This window comes from Danio rerio, chromosome 9 (assembly GCF_049306965.1).
Source record: "Danio rerio strain Tuebingen ecotype United States chromosome 9, GRCz12tu, whole genome shotgun sequence".
Lineage (NCBI taxonomy): Eukaryota > Metazoa > Chordata > Actinopteri > Cypriniformes > Danionidae > Danio > Danio rerio.
Genome location: NC_133184.1, coordinates 14,703,833 through 14,725,454, shown reverse-complemented (window position 1 = coordinate 14,725,454; position 21,622 = coordinate 14,703,833). Strand labels below are relative to the sequence as shown.

The window sequence follows — 21,622 nt, the reverse complement described above, 5'->3', positions numbered from 1 at the left end:
GTTCTGGTCGATTAAGGCACTGGTTATTGTGCTGAAATAGGTGCAGATCTTCATTTTTGTAAACAGTTTGTTTTTAGCAGTAATTTAATGCTGGGCGTGTCATCGTGATTGACAGCTGTGATTGACAGTTTCTCAAAGCGCGGCGTCTGAGCTTCGGCAGGAGACTGAAGTAGACTGAAATGTTATTATTCGATTTCTGTGTTATTTTACCATGACAAAATGAGTTCAGCAGTAAACTATAGTTTCTGACATACATGATCCTGGTGGAACACTTTATTCGCTAAGTTCAGGGCTTTTTTCGGGCTTTATTAGTTTGCTGATACACGCCTAGCCACCCAGATAGCAAAACACAGTTCCGGCTAGATTCTCGCCAGCCGGAGACTTATCTCTTAGAGCTCAGACTGACTAATGTTACCTCTGCTGGACCTACTCCGGATGCCTGGACTCACTACCCAATTTCAGCCCGAGTCAATCGAGCCAGATGCGGCGGCCGAGCGAGCAGGCGCTGCCGCATGCGAGCCGGAATCAGCCCGCGACGCCGCGAGTAAGTTATGCGCTGCGGCCTGGAGCTGGCGCGATTGAATATATAAAACCCTCATATTTGTTAACGTTATTACATCCATTTGTGTTGATATGACAGCAAACGCATGCTGAGAAGTTCGGGGGGCGTAGTTGATTTTACATAAAGCGTTTGATTGGAAGCTCGACTCTGCTCATTTTCGCGGCTCCTCCTCTGGCTCCATCAGACAATCCTTCTGCGCATGTCTGGCTCCAATTTCAGCAGTCTGTTGCGACAGTTTGTGCCCGTCAAGCAGGCGTTTTGCCCTCAAGGCGTTCAATGGGAAAAAGGGCTGTTGCGTCGTCCATATTTTTTACAGTCATTGGTTCGCACCAAAGTAATCAGTGTGGTGTGAAAAGCACCCAAATATGGCAGAAAAATGCAACAATGTATCATTTGTTGCCCTTGGTCTGGACACAATGAACCCAACCACAGATCTAAAAGCACCCCAAAACTACCTCGAAATGAACCTTGCAATTTCTAAACAAACAGTCATTCTCGTTTTTTATTTAGGTCTTCAAGGAGGTGAATGTGTTTAGTTTCTTTACTGATGGATCCAGAATCATCCCACGCTGGAGCACCATCAGGATCATCTCCTGATTTTAGGCCTTGATGATAAGTCTTGTTGCAATAGGAATATGACCCAGATGGGTCATTCTATTATCTAATAACACAGCGCCTCAGTCTCAGCTGCACCAAACCTCATCCAAACATCTGCATGCAGCCGCACAGCAATCTGCATAAGCTAATTACAGCTAATCACATTCAGTAGGAGATGGAACTATTGAAAAGACCTTTAAAAAATATTGGCACCGTTCTTCCTCCTCGATGACGTTCATTAAAGAGATGGGGAGTGTTAGCATGTGGTGTTTTTGTTGCTTGAAGCAAGAGTGTTTCAATAGGTCTGTGTTTGTTTGCTTGAATATGTTTAGTTTTAATTGCTGAAAGCAAATTTATGTTTGAAGATTGCTCCCAGGTTGTCCAGAGTTCACCATGGCAACACCAATCAAATTATAAAAAGTGTATTAGGAATCAGCCTTAGATTCATCGCCATTTTAATAAGCCTCATGCCTACCGCTGAGGAAAGAGAGGGAACAGAGATTGTCTGGCTAATCTTATGGTTATGTAGCAGTCCGTGACATTTCTCCAAGACATCTCATATAACCTAGCCTTCCCTGTGCATTGCTTTTTTAATATAACCTTGACCTGGAAAACTGAGCCTTGAAAATAAATGTGTTCTTCAGAAGAAACACAGGTCAAATTGTAAAATCAAACCTATGATGTGCTATTCTCACACCCAGACAGTACAAATACAAGATTTCATCAATAAATATATTTACACACACATTTGAAGGTTGATTCATTGGCAATGCCATTTACTGCATTGAGCAACAGCACGCAACTTTTGGTTAGGTTGTCAAGTACTCATGCTTTGCTCACAGAAATTAATGTTCTAAAACTTTACTTAGGTGGTCACAACCTTAGTAATAGGTACACTTTTATTCTTTTTAAGAACCAACTTGGACCGTTTAGGCAAAAATATGTAGTTTTGAAAAGATACCACCTCAGTGACAGCTTTCATATTTGTTGAGTGTTGACTGGTGAACAAATAACGCATTACAGCTGCACAATCGGTAAAAAAACCTAATTGCAATATTAAAAAAAAAAACTAAATACAATAATATAGTTGAAGTCAGAATTATTAGCCACCCTGTTTATTTTTTTCCCTCAATTTCTGTTTAACGCACAGAATTTTTCAACACTTTTCTGAACAATATAGTTTGAATAACTTTTCTAATAACTGATTTATTTAACTTTGCCATGATGACAGTAAACAATATTTTACTAGATATTTTTAAAGACACTTCTATACAGCTTAAAGTGACATTTAAAGGCTTAACCAGGTTATGTTAGGTTAACTAAGAAGGTTAAATGATGGTTTGTTCTGTAGTCTATAAAAAATAGCTTAAAGAGGCCAATAATTTTGACCTTAAATGGTTCTTTAAAATGCTTTTATTCTAGCCGAAATAAAACAAATAAGACTTAAAACATAAAGCAAGTAACCACGAGAGCAGGTCAAAGGTCAACAGAGAGAGAAGCAGAGCAGTGATGGGTTTATTACAGCTATCTTTTTATCTCCACTGCAGTGAAATATGGGCTCATGGGTTCTGCTGTAACAGTTATTTAGATCATTTTAATATCTTGTATAGTAATAATCAAAATAATCACAGCTCTTGCGATTTAAAAATCAGACCTTTTTAGTTCACGATTTTAGTTTAAAGTTGATTAAACAGCCCCTATTTTGCATTATAAAAGGTCATATTTTGGTTTTAGTTGTCTCCAACAACAGACTGATATGTATGCAAAGCCACACTTTCACTGTCTTATCGCATTTATTTTTACCTAATTATCCCAATCACTCCCATGAATATCCCAATGACTCCAATGATTCCTTCAGCGATTCATTTGTTCCCAAACCTCTGCTTAGTGCAAAGCTTATCTGCACTGATTGAACTGATGACACAGACTGTGATTGGTTGACTGCGTTCAGCGTGAGAAACGCCAACACGGCTATGAAATAGCAGCCAGAGAGTATGTGAGAGTGCACTATAGCAATGCAGTTAAACACCAGCATATTACTGTACTCTTAAACCTAACCCCAAAGTAATAACAACGACACACATTCAGTATTAATCCACTTAATGGCAAAAGTTTAACAATTTTGAAAATTGACCTTGCTGCGCATTTATGAACAGTTGATGGTGGCCATAGCAAAGGCAAACAGCAGAGGATCACAAGTTCAGATAGAAGCACGCGTCGCGTTTTCAACATGGTTTTGGACACAATGTGTGAACAGCTCCATGAACATTTAACCTGAGATACACAGTACAAGCATCTATAATAGATATGTGATTGTGACGCGTCGAGTTACAACAGAAAATTAAACACATATTTTGCAAACTACACAGAACAAGGCAACAATTTTAATTGCACTTACATGTTATGATCTGGAGAAAGAAGAAACTGGTTCATATGAACTGTATCCTAAGTCCCTGTCAAAGTCTGACAAAGTCCCATACATAATAGTCTTTGCTGCTCCTTCCTTTAATTGTAAACAACCAAGGAATCCTGCAAAGCAGGGTAGGTTAATGTATCAAAAATCTGAAAAATGACAGGAGCAAACACAGCACTAGGTTAGCTATACTGTGGTATTGCTGTAAAAATAAAATTTTACCGTTTATTCCCCAGTTAAATCTCCATCTGTTAGTAATCTTCATCACATCACATCATGATCAGTGCTGTGAACGCACACTCCACTAGTGTCTGAAGCACAAGCGTTTTCACATTTTACCGGAACCGATACTACATATTTGGGGATGTACCTATCAACGTCAATGGGTTCAAGCAAAACATCTGAACCCAGCACGATTCATTAATTTAACTCTGAGTCGACTATTCTGTTAAAGAATCAATAGCTTTAAACATGACGCACTTTCAGATTTAAACATCAGCTGGATGTTTTCATTCACTTAGTGCTGTTACACACTGCATTGAAGGTCATTTTCAAAAACCCATAAAAGTGGCTCTTTAATTGTGCAGGCCTAATATGCGTGTAGATCAGTGTTTCTCAACCATGTTCCTGGAGGACCACCAGCACTGCATGTTTTGCATGTCTTTTTTGTCACATCCATTTCAGGTCTTTTAGTCTCTGCTGATGAACTGATTATCTAAATCAGGTGTGTTTGGTTAAGGAGATATGGAAAATGTGCAGAGCTGGTGGTCCTCCATAAACGTGGTTGAGAAACACTGATGTAGATGATGTCATCATTTATCACAATATCAAGCTGACTCCTAGAATAATGTAACTGGGCAGAAAAAATACATAAATATTAATAATTTTCAGGAACACTGGGGCATTGTAACCTAGATGTTGAAAATGTTTCACATTATAATTTGGCCATTCTGGTTACAAAAAGTTAGTGACAATGTGTAAATACAGGAAGTTTCATGTCTCTGCAGCACCTCAATGCTAATGAATGCATAATAGATACTTTTTCAATTGCTGACCGACTTTAAGTTCTGTAAATAGAGTGCTAATGCAAATCACCAGAGAGGGGGAAAGAACAGCAGCATTTGTGTGCGTGTGTGTGTGCATGGTGTAATGACTGCCGGAAAACCCAAAAGAACCTGACAGGTTGATTGATCGTCGTTTGAGATTGCTGACAGGAAAAAAAAAAAGTTTGCCAAATGTGACCGTTTGTTTGATCTGGGCACCTATTAGCAATAGTGTTTCAGGATTTCAGGTTTCAAAGGCTGCTTTACAAAGATCCAGCATAGACTGATGCCATCTAAAAAGGGAGAATAGATTCAATGTGCTTTCTATTACAAAGTTGTCATCCAGTTGGGCTTGGACAAATTGCAAAAGCAAGAAAGATAAGAGATCTCTTCCAAACACTGGAGGACACAGGCGGCTCTGTTTCACGTTTCTGTGTCCACACTGCAACAGACGGGTGACCTCTACCGCAAACAAACAGCATCCTTGACCTGCCTGGCAAACATGGCTGAAAATTGGCCTTTTTTATGCTTGCCTTATCTGACTTTCCATAACAGCTTACCCTCCCTGGAGCAGCCAAACACACTACGTCACACACACACACACCAGTAGTAGCCGAGTACACAGAGCACTGTAGTCAGCATGAATGTAGCCATTGATAACAAAACACAAGCTGATGTTGTTCAAAGCTCCCCGCCGCACTGCAAAAGACTCAAGGCACACATGTTTGGCAGCGGGTGCTGCACGAAAAACATCTTTTATTGCTAGCTTTGGCTTTTGTCACAAATAACGCGCAATATTTCCCCCTCCGTGCCTTGGATCAAGATAAGTGCGGCGCGAGGGTGCGTTTGGCTCTGCACAAAGACAACAGGCCCTCTATGACACAGTGAGAGATTTGGCTTTCGCCCTCCATGTTGTCTCAGTTGGCCAGGATGTATGTGCCACATAAAATAACACATCAGGGCAGCTATAAAAGACCTCATATCTTTCGCTAGACACTAAAACGCAGTCTTGCGAGATGTTTGAGAGCATGTGTGCTGGCGTTCAGCAGTCGTTAAGCCTCTTAAAGGTGTGTGTTGGTTCCCCGGAAGCTCCAGTCTGAGGGAGTGTGTCAACGCTTTAATATTCCAGGGTAATTCTCCTCAAATATCTCCTCTCATTCCCAACCGCTGAAATCCTCTTAACGGCAGAGTCGGCAGCATCTATTCACCACGCTTTTCCATCCTCCTCTCTTTCCATTTCTCTCCTTCATCTTCTCCAAAGAAGAAAGAGCTCGGCTGTGAGTCTTCTCTTTCTTAATCATTTGTTTGCGTTTGTTTACTGAGACGCACTTCTTTAGCCGCAGATCAATTGCGCACCAGTGTTGGAGGGAAGCTGCTTCTTTGTCACTCTTTGCCAGATCTCAGACAGATAGGCTGAATGTCAAGTGCATATTGATGCACCGTGTTGAGGTTTGGGTCTGGAATGAGTCCCACCGTGACATTTTCTCTCGCGGGACTATAATTGACTTGTTAGAGTGTCTGTCAGGTAAACAGATGCTCACCTGGTGGGGTCAAATCGGCAGGTCTCCACCATCCAAAGCCCATGTCTGAGAGTCTGGCATATGTTTACAAACATTCTCAACCTGATTACCGATAAAACACTTCCCGCTGATGGGTTCCACCACATCTGGTGCAAATCCTACACAACAGGGAAATGGTCTGTCTAATAAACGCTGTAAACAGGTAAAGGCGACTGTGGTGTAAATCTGTAATTCTCAACACTTAAAGTCATCCTGATTTCCATGTGCATTTGTTTAAAGTTTATGAATTATTTACATGCTAGCACTCAGTAAATATGTACATCAATACTCAATACATGCGCGCACACGCACAGCTTGTCAGAATGATAAAACGGGGCTATTCAAGGTGCCCATTTTGCTTGTTTATTGTGGGGTGGATGCACTTTGTGCTCAGAATGGCACAGTAATGACGGAGGCTCTTAAATTATGAAACAAAGGTTGGTGCTCGTCAATTAACAGCCATTTGCACACACACGCAAACAGTCTTGTCGGGGAGAAGGAGTTTGTTTTTGCCATTGACAAATGCGTGTTGGTTTGTTTGTGGGTTTCTGCGTATCTCGGCAATTACAGGGGATCTTGAGACAAAGGAGAACACTTGATGAATTAAGCCTGATTTATACTTCTGCGTCGAGTGATCGGTGTGACCCACAGTGCATTGCTGTGCATTTATACATCTGCTGATGTTTGTGTTGCTCTGCAATAACACTTCTGAAATGCTTGCTGGCAGTAGGTGCTTATTGTCCTCTCTTTTGAGTTTCTTCACTGGTGTTTTTCTGAATGCTACCTTAATGTACAAGTAGCTCAAATTCACTAATTCAGAGGCGAGAACTTTAATCATAAGGTAAACACAAAACAAAACTTTCCATATGGAGCTCCTTCATGACGAACTTCACACTTGTAAACACTCGAACGGTTTTGCACGGCTCTCAATCACGCCCACACTTGTAAGCGCTACTAAAACAACCAATCACAGAGCTTGCGCTATGTGTCGTTACGACATGTAATTACATTTGTTAAGAGGTGCATGTCAGCGTTGCTGACAGGCACAGCGAGGACCACACGAAAGAGCTGGAGCATACATGTGTGCTTAACAGAAGTATAAATCAGCCTTTAGTCAAGTTAAAGATGTCACCACAGACATGCTTGATATTGAAATGATCCGCTAGTTTTACAGTAAAAAGTGATGTAGTGTTGATATAGTGGGAGGTACAGTATGTGGGCGTTTGTGCTGCTTAATCTGCTCACTGTAAGAGTGTGTTTAGAAGGAGGTGGTTCTGATCACTAATAAGCAAAGGCAATCTGTTTATTTGTTTTGTCCCGGCACCCTGTGTGCTCAGTATCTTTAGGGGCTGTTGAAGTCTTAAGAACTTGCTGAAATCTAGAAATACTATTCCAAGGACCTATGTATTTGGAAATCCATACACTCTTAACACAAATAGTTGACTTTAACTGAAAATTAGAAACTCATTGCCTTAAACAACAAGAAACTAAACAGCCAAACTACATGGAAACAAAAGAAAGTAAAATAACAAAAGATATCACTTTAATGTTTTGATTTTCTTTTTTCTTTCTAGTCGTGATATGCTAGAGAGCAGAACAATACAGATATTTTAATTTGGAAACAGATTTATTTTGTATTTTACAAATTTAATAAATAATAATTAATCTTACATTACCTAGCAGGCACACAACATCATAAGACATAAATATTAGGTTAGATTTAGGTCATGATGTCAGGTGATCAAAATTCAATGTCTAGCCAGCATCTAAGGACAATTGTCACCGACTCGGTCCCAGTCATTACCATCGCTGGCCAGCAGAGGTCATCATCACCAACTTCTAGACATTACGTCATCCACTTAAACTGATAAGCACACACACCTGTGTCTCATCCTACTAACGACCCACACTCACAGATATAAGCCAAACTCTCACTCCAGTTCAGTGCGAAGTCTTGTTCTGCCCTGGCTAACATTATGGAACGGTTCCTCATCCTTGCCTACTTTCCCGTTGACTATGTTGGACTGTATCTCGACTCTGTCTTGCCTGCCGCCTGCCCTGAACTCTAGCCTGTTTCCTGACTTTGATCCTCGCCACCTGCCTTTGACCCATGCCTGAATACTCCACTTGTGTTTGCCAGCCGCCAGCCCTTCGACTAACTACAACTGTGTTTTATGTGAGTTTGCACACGCTTAACATCCGTGTGCTATTTGTTATTAAACTCTTTTTAATAAATATACTGCAAATGGATCCCTCTGTTTCAGACCCTCCATTACAACAATGTTGTTTTGGCGTCCAGAACAACTTCAAATTACACTGATTTTAGGTTAAGTCGGAAAGTGTCCAAAATCCAACATCTGATAGATGTTATAGTGGTGACAGCCACACAATGTCAAAGTGTAACATAATTAAACATTGATATTTGGTTGATTTTTTTTGGTTTTACGTTGAACCCTGATGTCAGCCTGATGTTGGGTTCTAACGTTAACACTATTTTCATGTCTAAACAAAATCCAACGTCCCCACGACATTGGGGTACAACGTCAAACTGACGCCCTGGTGACATCCTGTGCCTGCAGGATATGTACACTTTCTAGAATCCCGCAGTATGTACTGTAAGCAGAAGAGAAAAATCGTTGATGTGGTATCTTTCCAAGATACAATTAAAGTCCCCCTTAATCGCAGGAGTTAATTGTAACAATAACGCGCAATATGCATAATCCAGTTAGTAGTCAGAAGTCAGCTTTATTTTTTTCTACAATTATTATGGATCTGTTAAGGCTGTAAAACCCCTCACTACACCCTTTCTACACTTTTCTCAGACAAGCATTTACATTTTATACTTTTCTCTCTTGTTTAAACTCTCTCTTTAACTCTCTCTTAAATTAAGTCCACTATTATAGAATAAAACTAAAGATCAAGACCTGTTGACAGGAGCAAACATTCATCGCTGTATGCAGAAGGTTCATAAACCTTTAGTTTTTGTGTGGATAATATTTTTAGTGCAGGACCACTGTTTATGCAACCATGTTCTCTTTTAGTTTCTGTTACTTGCGTAACATTTTTTACACTATCTTGATTAGTGTTAATTTACACACTGAACATTGAACGGTTTGGAGTCTGTAGATTTTTTTTTTTTTGGTTTTAAAAAAATTCTGACTCACCAAAGCAGTATTTATTTGAACAAGCATATTGTAAAATGCATATATAATAGATATATTTTAAATTGCAATATTTATAATATAAATAATATTGCAATTTAAAATGGTATTGTATATTATTTCACATTTTAACATTAATTCATTTCATTAATGTCATTGAACAATTTTCAGCAGCCTTTACTCCAGTCATCAGTATCGTAAAACTCTTTAATAATGGGCGAAAGAGTATTATTTTAAGTAAATCATTTAACCAGAAATGTGTATAGTTGTCTTTACTGTCACCTTTTACCCATTTAATGCATCTTAATACTTTAAAATATTACAAAATATGGGCAACACGGTGGCTCAGTGGTCAGTACTGTCGCCTCACAGCAAGAAGGTTGCCGGTTCGAGTTCAGAGTTGGCATTTCTGTGTAGAGTTTGCATGTTCTCCCCATGTTGGCGTGGGTTTCCTCCGGGTGCTCTTGTTTTCCCCAGTCTAAAGACATACGCTATAGGTAAATTAAATAAACTAAATTGGCCGTAGTGTTTGTGAATGTGTGTATGGATGTTTCCCAGTACTGGGTTGCAGTTGGAAGGACCTCCACTGTGTAAGGGACTAAGCCGAAGACAAATGAAACTAATTTAATATATGTCAATCAAAAAAAATTCTAAGAATTAATGATTATTTACACACCACCATTTAATGAACATTTATTATTCTCATGAATATTAAGCGAAACATTAGATAATAACCTTTAGATAAAGTTTGAACACCACTAAGAAGGCCAATAAGTCCCCAAAGCAATGTCTGTAGCAATAACATTCTCTTTTAGAAGTCTATTTCAAATTCCAGTTAATACCAAAACCCAAATCCTCATTTTCCAAGACTGTCAAAACACAATATTTGGACATCTGCACCGTTATTTCACACTCTGATAACTCTTTTTAGAAGAGATGCCTGGAGATGCCGTTCCACTGAATTCTGTCTTGATGAAAGTAATGAAGCTGAGAGAGCGAGAGAGCGAGAGATAGAGATGGGAAAATACACTGATGTTTGACCAAAAAGCTTTGGCTTGCCATCCAATCAGGACACATTAAAGCTAATGGAGTTGGAAAGCCATGTGTGTACATGTGTGCTTTTGTGGGTGACGAGGCAGGATGGGGGCACGCTTGGATTCGGCTGCCGTCATATTCTTTTTGGGGTTTGCCTAACAAAGTAAGCACCCCTCCTTCTGCTGCTTTGTTCAAGACCCCCCTCCACTTTACAGTCACAGCCCGCAGGACCGCAGTCATTTACTGATGGCCATTTGTCTTTTGTCTGCCTTTTACAGCGCTGTTATAAAACTTGTGGCGTTGCTTATGCCATAAAAGAATAGAGTTAGAGTGTGCAGAGGCGCTTCATTAAATCTATTGTGTCATTTCGAGAAGCTTGTTCGGACGCTTGGGTAAAAGACAAAGACGGGATGGGGAATTACTGTCTACTGTTGGTTTCCTGAGCTCATCAAGCTCTCATTCCCTCCTTCAAATAAATCAGACCTCTTTCAGATGGTAGATCAGCTACCTGTCAAGTACCTCCCTCTCTGCTGCCTACCTTTTCTTATGGAAAATAAGCTGTACTTTCACTTCCATGAAAGTGTTTTTCAACAGACAATACCTAAGTTCCTGCATTTGCTTCTTTTTTTATTTTTTCAAATTTACTGCAAACACAGAGCTTTTGTCTGTGGGTATGGCTGCAAAACTAAGGATTACTACTGTATTTATTTATGGTTTGCATATTGAAGGGTTGGTGGTTTTGATCTTATTAAAGGATTAATTCAGCAATATTTTTTACTCACCCTCATGTCGTTCCAGTCCCGAATGACTGACTTTCATCCGTGGAGCACAAAAGAATGAACAAAAATGTAGTTGGTCGTGTTTTTCCGTTATGATGAATGTGAATTGAGGCTTTAAAGCTTCAAAAAGGGCACAAAGCACTATAAAAGTATTAAAAAAGAAGACCATGAAAAATGTGCACTCCAAGTTCCTGAAGTTATATGGCAGCTTTATGTGAGAAGTAACTATTGGTTATACACTGATTAGTTTCCCTTCCGGTGAGCTGTTTTAACTGGATTATTGACTAATAAGAGAATAAATCATTAGGGACAGAGCACCTATAGTTCTTCTTCTTCTTTAGAATGAATCGCAATTTTGAGGGTCTAACCATGCTGGAAAACAGCCCCACCTATGCACATTTGACGGAGTGGCCCTCGAGCTGCGTTTCATGCACATATACGAAAATTGGCACACATATCCAAAACCTACCCAATACCTTTCCTGGAGCGAAATCTCAAACCCAACAGGAAGTCAGATATTTTTAACTTCTTCTGCCAAAAAAGCGCAGTTTTTGTCATTTTCAGGCATTGTATTTTAACAAACTTCTCCTAGAGATTTAATAAGATCAACAGCAAAATTAGGAATTGTCATCTAAAGACCTTGGCGATGTTAAATTGTGAAGATCTAGAGTTTTTGTCGAAGGGCATGTCTGTGGCAGCCTCACAAACTTTGATATTTTGCCACGAAACAGCAAGATGTTATAACTCAGGCATACATTGTTTAATCTACCTCAAACTTTGATAACAGTCCTGACCTGAACACGTTCACATGCCAATATCCAGTTACAGTTATAGCGCCACCTGCCGGCAACAGGAAATTACATGTTTTACAGTGTAACAAACTCTTCCTAGAAATTGTATCAGATTGAATCCATGTTTAATCCAAAGGCCTTTGTGATGTGAAATTATTATGTAATTAAATTATGAAAATCTAAAGTTTCGCCGAAGGGCTTGTCTGTGGCGGACTGAGAAAGTTCAGTGATTCCCCTGGGAGGAGGAAGTACTTATAACTTAGCCACATAATGTCCAATCTGCCTGACAATCAACAGGTTCGATGAGATTCCTCTCCTGAAGACATCTACAGGCCAATATTGTGTCACAGTCATAGCGCCACCTGCTGACAGAAGAAAGTTAAACAAATGTTATTTTCTCAGTTTTTGTTTATATTTATTAGCTTAAATTATTATTGTCCATTGTGCTCTGTCTTCCTAAAGCTTAGTAACGGTGAGCCCGAGTGTGAGGTCCATTTTATTGCTGCTTGCAGCTTTAATTTAGACTGGTTTTGTTAACTGGGTTAATTGACTTAATGTAGAACACAAAGAAAAAATTGCATGCTGTTTGTTCGAACTACTTATTTAAAATGAGCTGAAACAACATCATTCTTTAAATTTTGGAAGGAAAACTACTTCTATCACTACAAAAAACTAAATGTATCACTACAAAACACAAATCAAACCCAAGACTTTAACAGTGTTAAATAGCAACAACATTGTTACTGGATGTGTATGGGAGGGGGGTGGGTGGGGTTTATATTCTTATAAAAAAATTGAATTGTCATAATGTTATCAGACCATGTCGTCTAGACTTTTTTAAACATGCCATACCTGCTTTATTCTCTCTATAACAAAACAAACGCAAAACAAAAATGACCACAGAAAGAAAACGGCAGTAAAGTAAACATCTAATCAAATGGATATGTTTGCATTGTGGACGGATAATAGGAAACAGACAGTTACACTGTGTCCTAATAACACGCGATGCAACAAGAGTTCAGAGACAAGTAATTTTTCTGTCTGCACCAAAAACAAAGCGACTCAACAGAAAATTTAAATATCAGCCATTCATTTAGATATCATCCACTGGACTCCCAATGAAATGGTAAGGGTTATAATATAATTACTACATATTTAACATTATTAAATCTACATAGACTAAGTAACTGTTGTGGTTTGCACTGAGCAGACTTGGGTAGTAATAAATTACTTTTACTCTGTTACATTTATTTGTGTAAAATTGTTGGATGACTAGAACTTTTTAAGTATATTTTAACATGTGCTCTTTTCAACCCAGGCTCATTCTGAAAACATGTCCCTATATACATTTCTGGAGAGCACTCAATACGTCCCAGGAGGTAAGTTTTTTTTGCTGTATTTGTTTTCACGAATCTGCCAGAGGCTGCTGTGTACACTTTTTAGAGATCTCAAATTTCTCTTGCGAGTTCCATTCACGCTTGCTCTTCTTGCGTAAATCTACCAGAGGCCTCTGTTGACTGACTGACTGACCAACCGACTGATCCAACCCTCCCCCTTCACTAAACCCAACCGAAAGTTTATCAAAAACCACCAATTGACCAGCGCCCACCCACTTCCCTAAATCCAACCAACATTGTTTTGGAAAGCAATCCAGAAAAAGAAAAGCCCCTTGATTATTACCATGTTTTCAGATTTTACGACATTCTCACCGTTATTTAGGTGTTTATTTTATTTTTTGGCTTTTGTTTTTGTCTTACCTGATTTCTGGAACCCTTCTTTGCTGGACTCGAATCCCTTCATCGCTGTCAACTCCTCTCTGCATATCAAGTCCACCGACATATGCTACAAGCCACTGGGCAAACTGGTAACAGCGGGAAAGTCGTTCATACAGAGCTAAGTGATCAGCTGAAAAAGGGCAGCATCATACCGCCCTGTAGCATTTATTTAAAAATGAAATGCAGACATACGTACTTCTAGCTACAAAATTCATGATCTCCAGAAATGTATACATAGGGCTACGTTTTCACGTTTTGGTATTTTACACTTAAGTTAATTTTTAGAAAAAAACTTGGCCTCGTTCCTCAGTTACTGTCAAATGGTAATAAATATGATTCATATGACGTATTCACAAATATCGCTGCATGCTGCTTTTTTTTTTTTTTTTTTAGAATTTTTTTGTTTATGTATAAAGCTTAAAGTAACAATATTTACTTGCTTTAATATACTTTTTTGCCCTCACTCGAGTAACTTTCAAGATTTTTACATTGAGTTAAAAAATTACCTCAAATACTTGTTCTTTTGCACATGAAAAATATATTCTTTATTGTGTGTCATGGCACAACGTCATGTGTAGTTAGGACACTATTATTATATATATATTATATATATATATATATATATATATATCAAGAATATATGTATCTATATTTAAGGCAACATCTGACTATGTTATTGTATACTTTGAATTAGTATGTTTCTTTCCATGATACATTGATTTGTATGGTATGAAATAACTCTTTCGTCCTTAAACATTTTTAAAGCATATTAGAGTGGCTTGTACACATCGATTTTAACTTCCCTTTAAAAAAACTTTATTTTTTACATAAAAATGAACCCAAAGGCTTTCATAGACAGCAAGCAAGCCTTTTTTAACCCCTCATTGTAAGCTGTAAAATAGGAAAAATCTTATTTATAGCTTATCTAAATTAATAATTTCTGTAAGATTTGTGTTTGTTTGTTTTTTGTCAAACTTAAATATGTGATCCCCATTCCCAGCATTGCTATGGAAACCACTATCATCCCCCTCTAAACTAATAGAGGGACATCAAAGCATGTATTGAAAAGCTCCCCAGGTTCCCTGTTCACCACACTGATTGTTCGTGAATCCATTCACTGAGCCCTCCGTCCACACATCAAAGATCCTTTAGCCAATAATGTCACTATTATGTTTCTTTGCAAAAGAGCACAAAAGCAGTGAGGATTTAAATGGAATTATATTGGAATCTCTGTGTGTGATTGTGAAACTCTGCCTATGTGTGTGTATGTGGTTATATACTTGCCTGATGTTCAAATCCTCCTAGACCTGTTTGAACGGTGACAGGCGAACACTAGTTGGTTGTGGGTAATGGTGGTGTGAGGTGAGTTTGAGTGTGTAGGCTTCTTATATTCAGTGTAAAGTGACTATGGCGGAGCCAGTGGGTAATTCTTCAAGGGTTGTGCAGGGAGTGTGTATTGCTTGTTCATGTCTTTCTGATCCATCACACTTTGCTTAATACCCATACTATGTTCTTTTTAAAGCCAACAATGGCAAAAATGAATTATAAAAGGAAATAATATATATATATATATATATATATATATATATATATATATATATATATATATATATATATATATATATATATATATATATATATATATATATATATATATATATATATATACTCTTAAATATACTTTCATATTAAAATGTATCTTGATGTTTATGATGGTATACAGATGAAAAATACCCATTCTTGGCTAATTCTGGCACATTTTACCGTAATGTTTATTAATGTGCATTAACCCTGTAAACAAATAAACCTAAACTAAAAAAAATAAATAAAATAAAATAAAAAATGTTAAACTTGTATTATAATTAATCATTTGGATGTGATTTTGAGGCCTGTGATTGTATTATGATTTTAAAAGCATTCAGGCTAAAGAAATTGTACTATTTGTTACTATTAATGATAAATGTTATTGAATTTTATTTTTATTATTCAATTACTGTACCTGAATACTGTTAGGCTTGTAAAATGAGAAAACGCTGTTTCTTAGAATTGTATATGTATTTTTTATTGTATTTTATATATGATTGTAGATTATATATCAAACAAACATATATATATATAAGCTTAAAGTGACAATTAAAGACTTTACTAGGTTAATTAGGCAAGTTATTGTACAACGATGGTTTGTTCTGTAGACTATTGAAAAAAAAAAGCTAAAAAGGGCTAATAATTTTATATTTAAAAAGGTGTTTAAAAAATGTATAACCGCTTTTATTCTTGCCGATACAAATAAGACTTTCTCCATAAGCAAAAAATATAATCAGACATACTGTGAAAGTTCCCTTGCCCTGTTAAACATCATTTGGGAAATATTGAAAAAGAAAAAAAAAATTCAAAGGGGGGCTAATAATTCTGACTTTAACTGTGTATGTATATAAATATAGTTGCACACACACAGCACAACAGAGATGGCAAAAGTACACAAATCCTTTACTCAAGTAGAAATACAGATTCTCATGTTTAAAACGACTCTGGTAAAAGTTAAAGTATTGACTACACTTTTGTACTCAAGTAAATGTAAAGAATGGCCTCAAAATGTAAAAAGTACCCATTATTATGACACATTTTAGTTTTATTAGGTAGTTAAATATCCGGTCTCCCTGATTTGATTGTTTTAGTACTAAATGTACAAATCTTTACAAAAAAACACAACACTTTTTTTTCTCTATATTAGATTGAAAGATCAGAGAAATCCCATGCAGTATGATCGTAAGTGGACAAAAGACTATTTACCTTAAGCATTTGTATGGCGTGTTTTTAAACTGGAATGTGTCTTTCTTGTTTACTGGTGATCTGATCTAGGAAAATGTGTCTTATAACCGAGTAAACAGGGCAACATCAGTCATGTTAAATTCACCGTCTCCCTCTGTAGTCATCCTTGCCTTTCTCATAGTAATCCTCATAAATTACCCTACATTTGGTGCGTGATAGCCTTGGTTGAAAAAATCGCACACTGCAGCACGCAGGAACAAAAAATAGACAGACTGCATCAAAAAGGCACTCAATTGTGCAATGACAAGAAATAATATAGATCGTACCACAAAACACATGAAAATTAAAGTAACGAGACTGATTTAAAAATCTAAGGAGAAGAAAGAACAGATATTTGTGTAAAAATGTAAGGAGTAAAAGTAAAAAGTTGTCAGAAAAATAATTGGTGGAGTAAAGTATTGATACCAGAAAAATCTACTTAAGTACAGTAACAAAGTATTTGTACTTAGTTACTTCCCATCTCTGCAGTGCAATATGGCTGTGTATCAGCCCTGGTGGGAGGCGTACCCAACCAGGGCTGATATACAGCCATATCGCACTGCTACTAGTGTGATATTGCATTTATACAACAGTTTGACGGCATTATCATGTGTATATATATATATATATATATATATATATATATATATATATATATATATATATATATATATATATATATATATATATATATATATATATAAAAAATATCTAATACGGAGAGTCTCAAAACCCTTTTGTATGAGGAACTACTTTCTTCCAACATTCAATCACATCTGCAGCTGACATCAGAACAGCAGAAACTAGCTCATTCACCATCATCACTTTAGAGCTAGTATTTGAATGATTCAGTGTAATGTCTTAAGTGATAACAAAACAGGTGATTTTGCTCACATTTCAAGATGATAAAGCTGAACAGCTTAAAATGCCATCAGTTTACAGAGATTTCCCAGTATTTCTCTTTTGCAATCGGGATATCACAATAAATAACCCTAAAAAGGCCAAAGCAGCGCAATCACTACCAGATTACTGTTGTGTTTGCGATAAGGAAAAACTTTCTTTTTTCCTTATTTTAACTGAACTAGTCTGCAGAAACAAACAGATGGACAACCAAAAAAGTAATTCAAGGTTATACAAAGAGTGGCCAATACAAAATACACACATTTCCCAATGCTCGAGTAATATTTTATACTCAATACACTACAATTACTATGATATAAATGATACTATGGTATACAGCACTACAACATAAACAAAGGAATGATTGACGTTGAATGTCACTTACCTGTTTAATAATGATTTAATCAGCTATAGTTAGAAATTCTGCATTTTTATCTTCTAAGGACTTATTATGTGGTCCTTATTTATTTTAAATAGGCACTATCCTTATAAATAAATTGCATAGTTGCAATCTAAACAACTACATTCTCGAGTTAAAAAAAGCTTCAAAAGTACATTGTTGTTCTACAGCTGCAATATTTGTCAAACTGTAGTGTCAAAACTGTAGTCCTCTGCTTGTTGCTGTATGTGGGTGGAGTAATACACAAGGGTAAAAAGGGTGAAGGGATATATCACACACACACACACACACACACACACACATACACAAACATTGCCACTGTTTATTTACAATACCGATATTTAAGGTTGTCTTAAGTTCATTTTCAAACATGTAAAGTTAAGCAGTTCTCTTTACAAGTGCAGAAAAACAGCAAGCACCCTGAACTCAAAGCAGATGCAGATTGTGAAAGTGTAAAGAAGCATTTGCTGCAAACCAAACCACTCTCAACACCAGCAAATTATGGGATCATGGGAGAACACAGTGCAGTACTTTACTCTAAAACACAAAGCACATGTCACAGCCTTTGCGATTTGAAAAAAATGCAGACAATTTTTAGGTGCCAACAAATATATGTGAACATATTGTGTGAATGTGAGGAGAAATGACTGTTTATTCATTCATTTGTTTTTTTTTCGGCTTAGTGCGTTTATTAATCTGAGGTTGCCACAGTGGAATGAACCGTCAAATTATCCAGCATATGTTTTGCCCAGCGGATGCCCTTCCAGCTGCAACCCATCAAAGAAATGACTTCTTAAATTCACTACAATTACTTTCTGAGAGACGTTTTAACATCGTTTATCTGCATTGTCAAATTTGTGATTTGGAAATGCGTTTGCTTGTTTGTTTTTTTAAAGTGTTCGCTCTGTGTCCACCATCACTTATTGTGTTATATACCTCTGAACTCCTCAGTATCAGCCTGCGTGACTAATAATCTCCACTGAGTAATCCAGCACACGAATGAAGGTCATTTTGTTAAATTTTTGTTAGCTTAGCTAAAGCCAATAATCAATAGCTCTTCATTTGAGCGAGGCCGTGATTTCCTTACTGGGTCACATTAATCACAGTCTGTTTGAATGGATCAAAAGCAGAAGAAGAAACAACAATTAATCATGTCTAATTAAAAATTAATGCCATCATTCAGTTTTCATCCTTCCTTCAGTTTTTCCACATAACCTCCAGTGACTGCTGGATTTCCATTGATGTTTTTGTGTGTGTGTGTGTGTGTGTGTGTGTGTGTGTGTGTGTGTGTGTGTGTGTGTGTGTGTGTGTGTGTGTGTGTGTGTGTGTGTGTGTGTGTGTGTGTGTGTGTGGGTATTGGGGCAGAGTGTTTTGAGGGGTAATGGGATAAGGTAAAGCAGGGGGTTTGTGGGAAAGCAGCAGATGTTGACCCCCTTGTCTCCATCTTAGTTCGCCGGTGTGACGCTTCTCAATCAATTAGCTCGAGTTAATCAGTCACTCATATCAGATGCTCAGTGAACCGTCTTACTGACACTCCAATGCTAAATTGAATCTGAGGGCCACACACGCATGCACACAAACACCGGTTTGTTTTTGTGAATTGTGGGGACATTTCATAGGTTTCCATTGTTTTTAAACTGTACAAAATGACCTTTCTATTGCCCATACCCAACCCTACACCTAACCATACCTTTTATAGGAAACCGTGTACAATTTTACTTTCTGAAAGAAATAAAATAAAAATTCTGTATAATTTATAAGCCTTTTTAAAAAATCGGGACATCAGCAGAGTCCTCATAATTTATCATAACCATCTCATACACAATTGTGTTCTGACACACACTAACGTTCGAGGTTACAGAAGTAACCCTTCGTTCCCCGAGGAGGGGAACGGAAGTGCCATGAATGGGAGGATTCGGATCAGAAGCCGCTTATCTGGAGAGTATTGAACGGGCCAATGAATGAAATTAATTGGCAGCGTAAGCTTGCGCAGGTGTGCGACATCTGCAATCATCTCAGCATATAAGCACACCTGAAGCCAGCAGACGCCATCCTTTTAAGCTGAAGAGACTTTCAAACAGCTAAGGGACAGTCATTATGGCGACGGAATATGGCACTTCCGTTCCCCTCCTCGGGGAACGAAGGGTTACTTCTGTAACCTCGAACGTTCCCCTTCGGTTGGGGAACTTCAGTGCCATGAATGGGAGAATATGGAAAGCGCCATAATGACTGCACCTTACCAACACCCCCGATGAGGAGATAGTCAAGCAAGCGTGACGCACCCACATCATGGGGGGCGCGGTCCTCCAACGTGTCCCTGGCCCTAATTTATCCTACTTCAACAGAAGTTTTACGGATTTAGATACATTTTTTGGGAAGTCGTGAGCATCTAGATAATTCTAGGAAATACGACAGTACGTTGGGAAGCGTGCAATCCCGATAGGGAGGACGCTGCGGAGGCCATCCGTTACCCAAGGGGGGGATAGATGGCAGAATTTACCTATGGACTAGCCCTAAAAAGGGGGAGTACGCATAGCAAAGAGTGGTTAGCGGAGAGGGAAGACACGGGTCCGCCCAGGGGGGGGACTTAACCGTGGCGGAATAAGCATATGGGATCGCCTAGTGGGGATCACGCATAGCAGGCACCTATACCCAAAACGCGGGCTGACCAGCGGGCAGACCTACAACGTAGTGGGCCAGCAAGTGACTCCTCCGCTGAGTCAGTGCTGGGGGCCACGGAGGAATCTGCAGGGCTCACCTGACGGGGAACTTTACTGACAGATAAAAAAGGCGCACGTACCTCCGTGTTAGGGAGAATGGCGCAGCAAGCGTGTTTCAACACCCTACCGAGTTGTCTCCTCAATCACCAAAGGGTTACCTAATACCCTTGAGGAAACCGGCTCCACTCGCAGATTGTAAAACCTTGCAAATGTGTTGGGTGTCGCCCAGCCCGCAGCTCTACAGATGTCTGTTAGAGAGGCGCCGCGTGCACGCGCCCAAGAGGATGCAACGCTCCGAGTGGAGTGTGCACGTACTCCCGGGGGACACGGCTGACCTCGACTCGAATAAGCGAGTGAAATGGCATCCACAATCCAGTGGGATAATCTTTGTTTCGATACGGCACTTCCCTGCTGCCGACCGCCATAACAGACAAAGAGCTGCTCAGATGATCTAAAATTCTGAGTACGGTCCACATAAATGCGCAGAGCGCGAACTGGACAAAGTAAAGAAAGGGCTGGGTCTGCCTCCTCCGGGGGCAGCGCTTGCAGGTTCACTACCTGATCTCTAAAGGGGGTGGTAGGAACCTTGGGCACATAACCGGGGCGGGGTCTCAGGATAACGTGAGAGTAATCCGGCCCGAATTCCAGGCACGAGTCACTGACCGAAAATGCCTCCAGGTCCCCGACCCTCTTGATGGAGGCCAACGCAACCAGCAGAGCTGTCTTCAGGGACAGAAATCTTAGAGATACTGATTCGAGTGGCTCAAAGGGATCGGATCGCAGACTCGTGAGAACGAGGGCGAGATCCCAAGAGGGCATGAGAGGGGGGCGAGATGGATTAATTCGCCTAGCACCCCTAAGGAACTGGATGACCAGGTTATGCTTTCCCACGGTGCCGCCAGCTACCGCGCTATGATAAGCGGAGATGGCGGCCACGTAAACCTTGAGAGTGGAGGGCGACAGCCTGCTGTCCAACTTCTCTTGAAGGAAAGAGAGCACAACACTAATCTGGCAATTTCAGGGGTCTTCTCTGCGAGAGACGCACCATTCAGTGAATAGACTCCACTTCAGGGCGTAGG

General features: G+C 38.9%; 1 long non-coding RNA gene across 1 annotated transcript in view; it reads left to right on the top strand.

Annotated features, from left to right (window-relative positions):
• Positions 1-4,098, top strand: part of LOC141376089 (uncharacterized) — a 1,000,182-nt gene extending 996,084 nt beyond the window's left edge. The window contains exon 3 of the long non-coding RNA XR_012385233.1: positions 898-4,098. This is a non-coding gene — a long non-coding RNA (uncharacterized lncRNA). The remainder of the gene's footprint in view (positions 1-897) is intronic.
• The last annotated feature ends 17,524 nt before the right edge of the window (positions 4,099-21,622 follow it).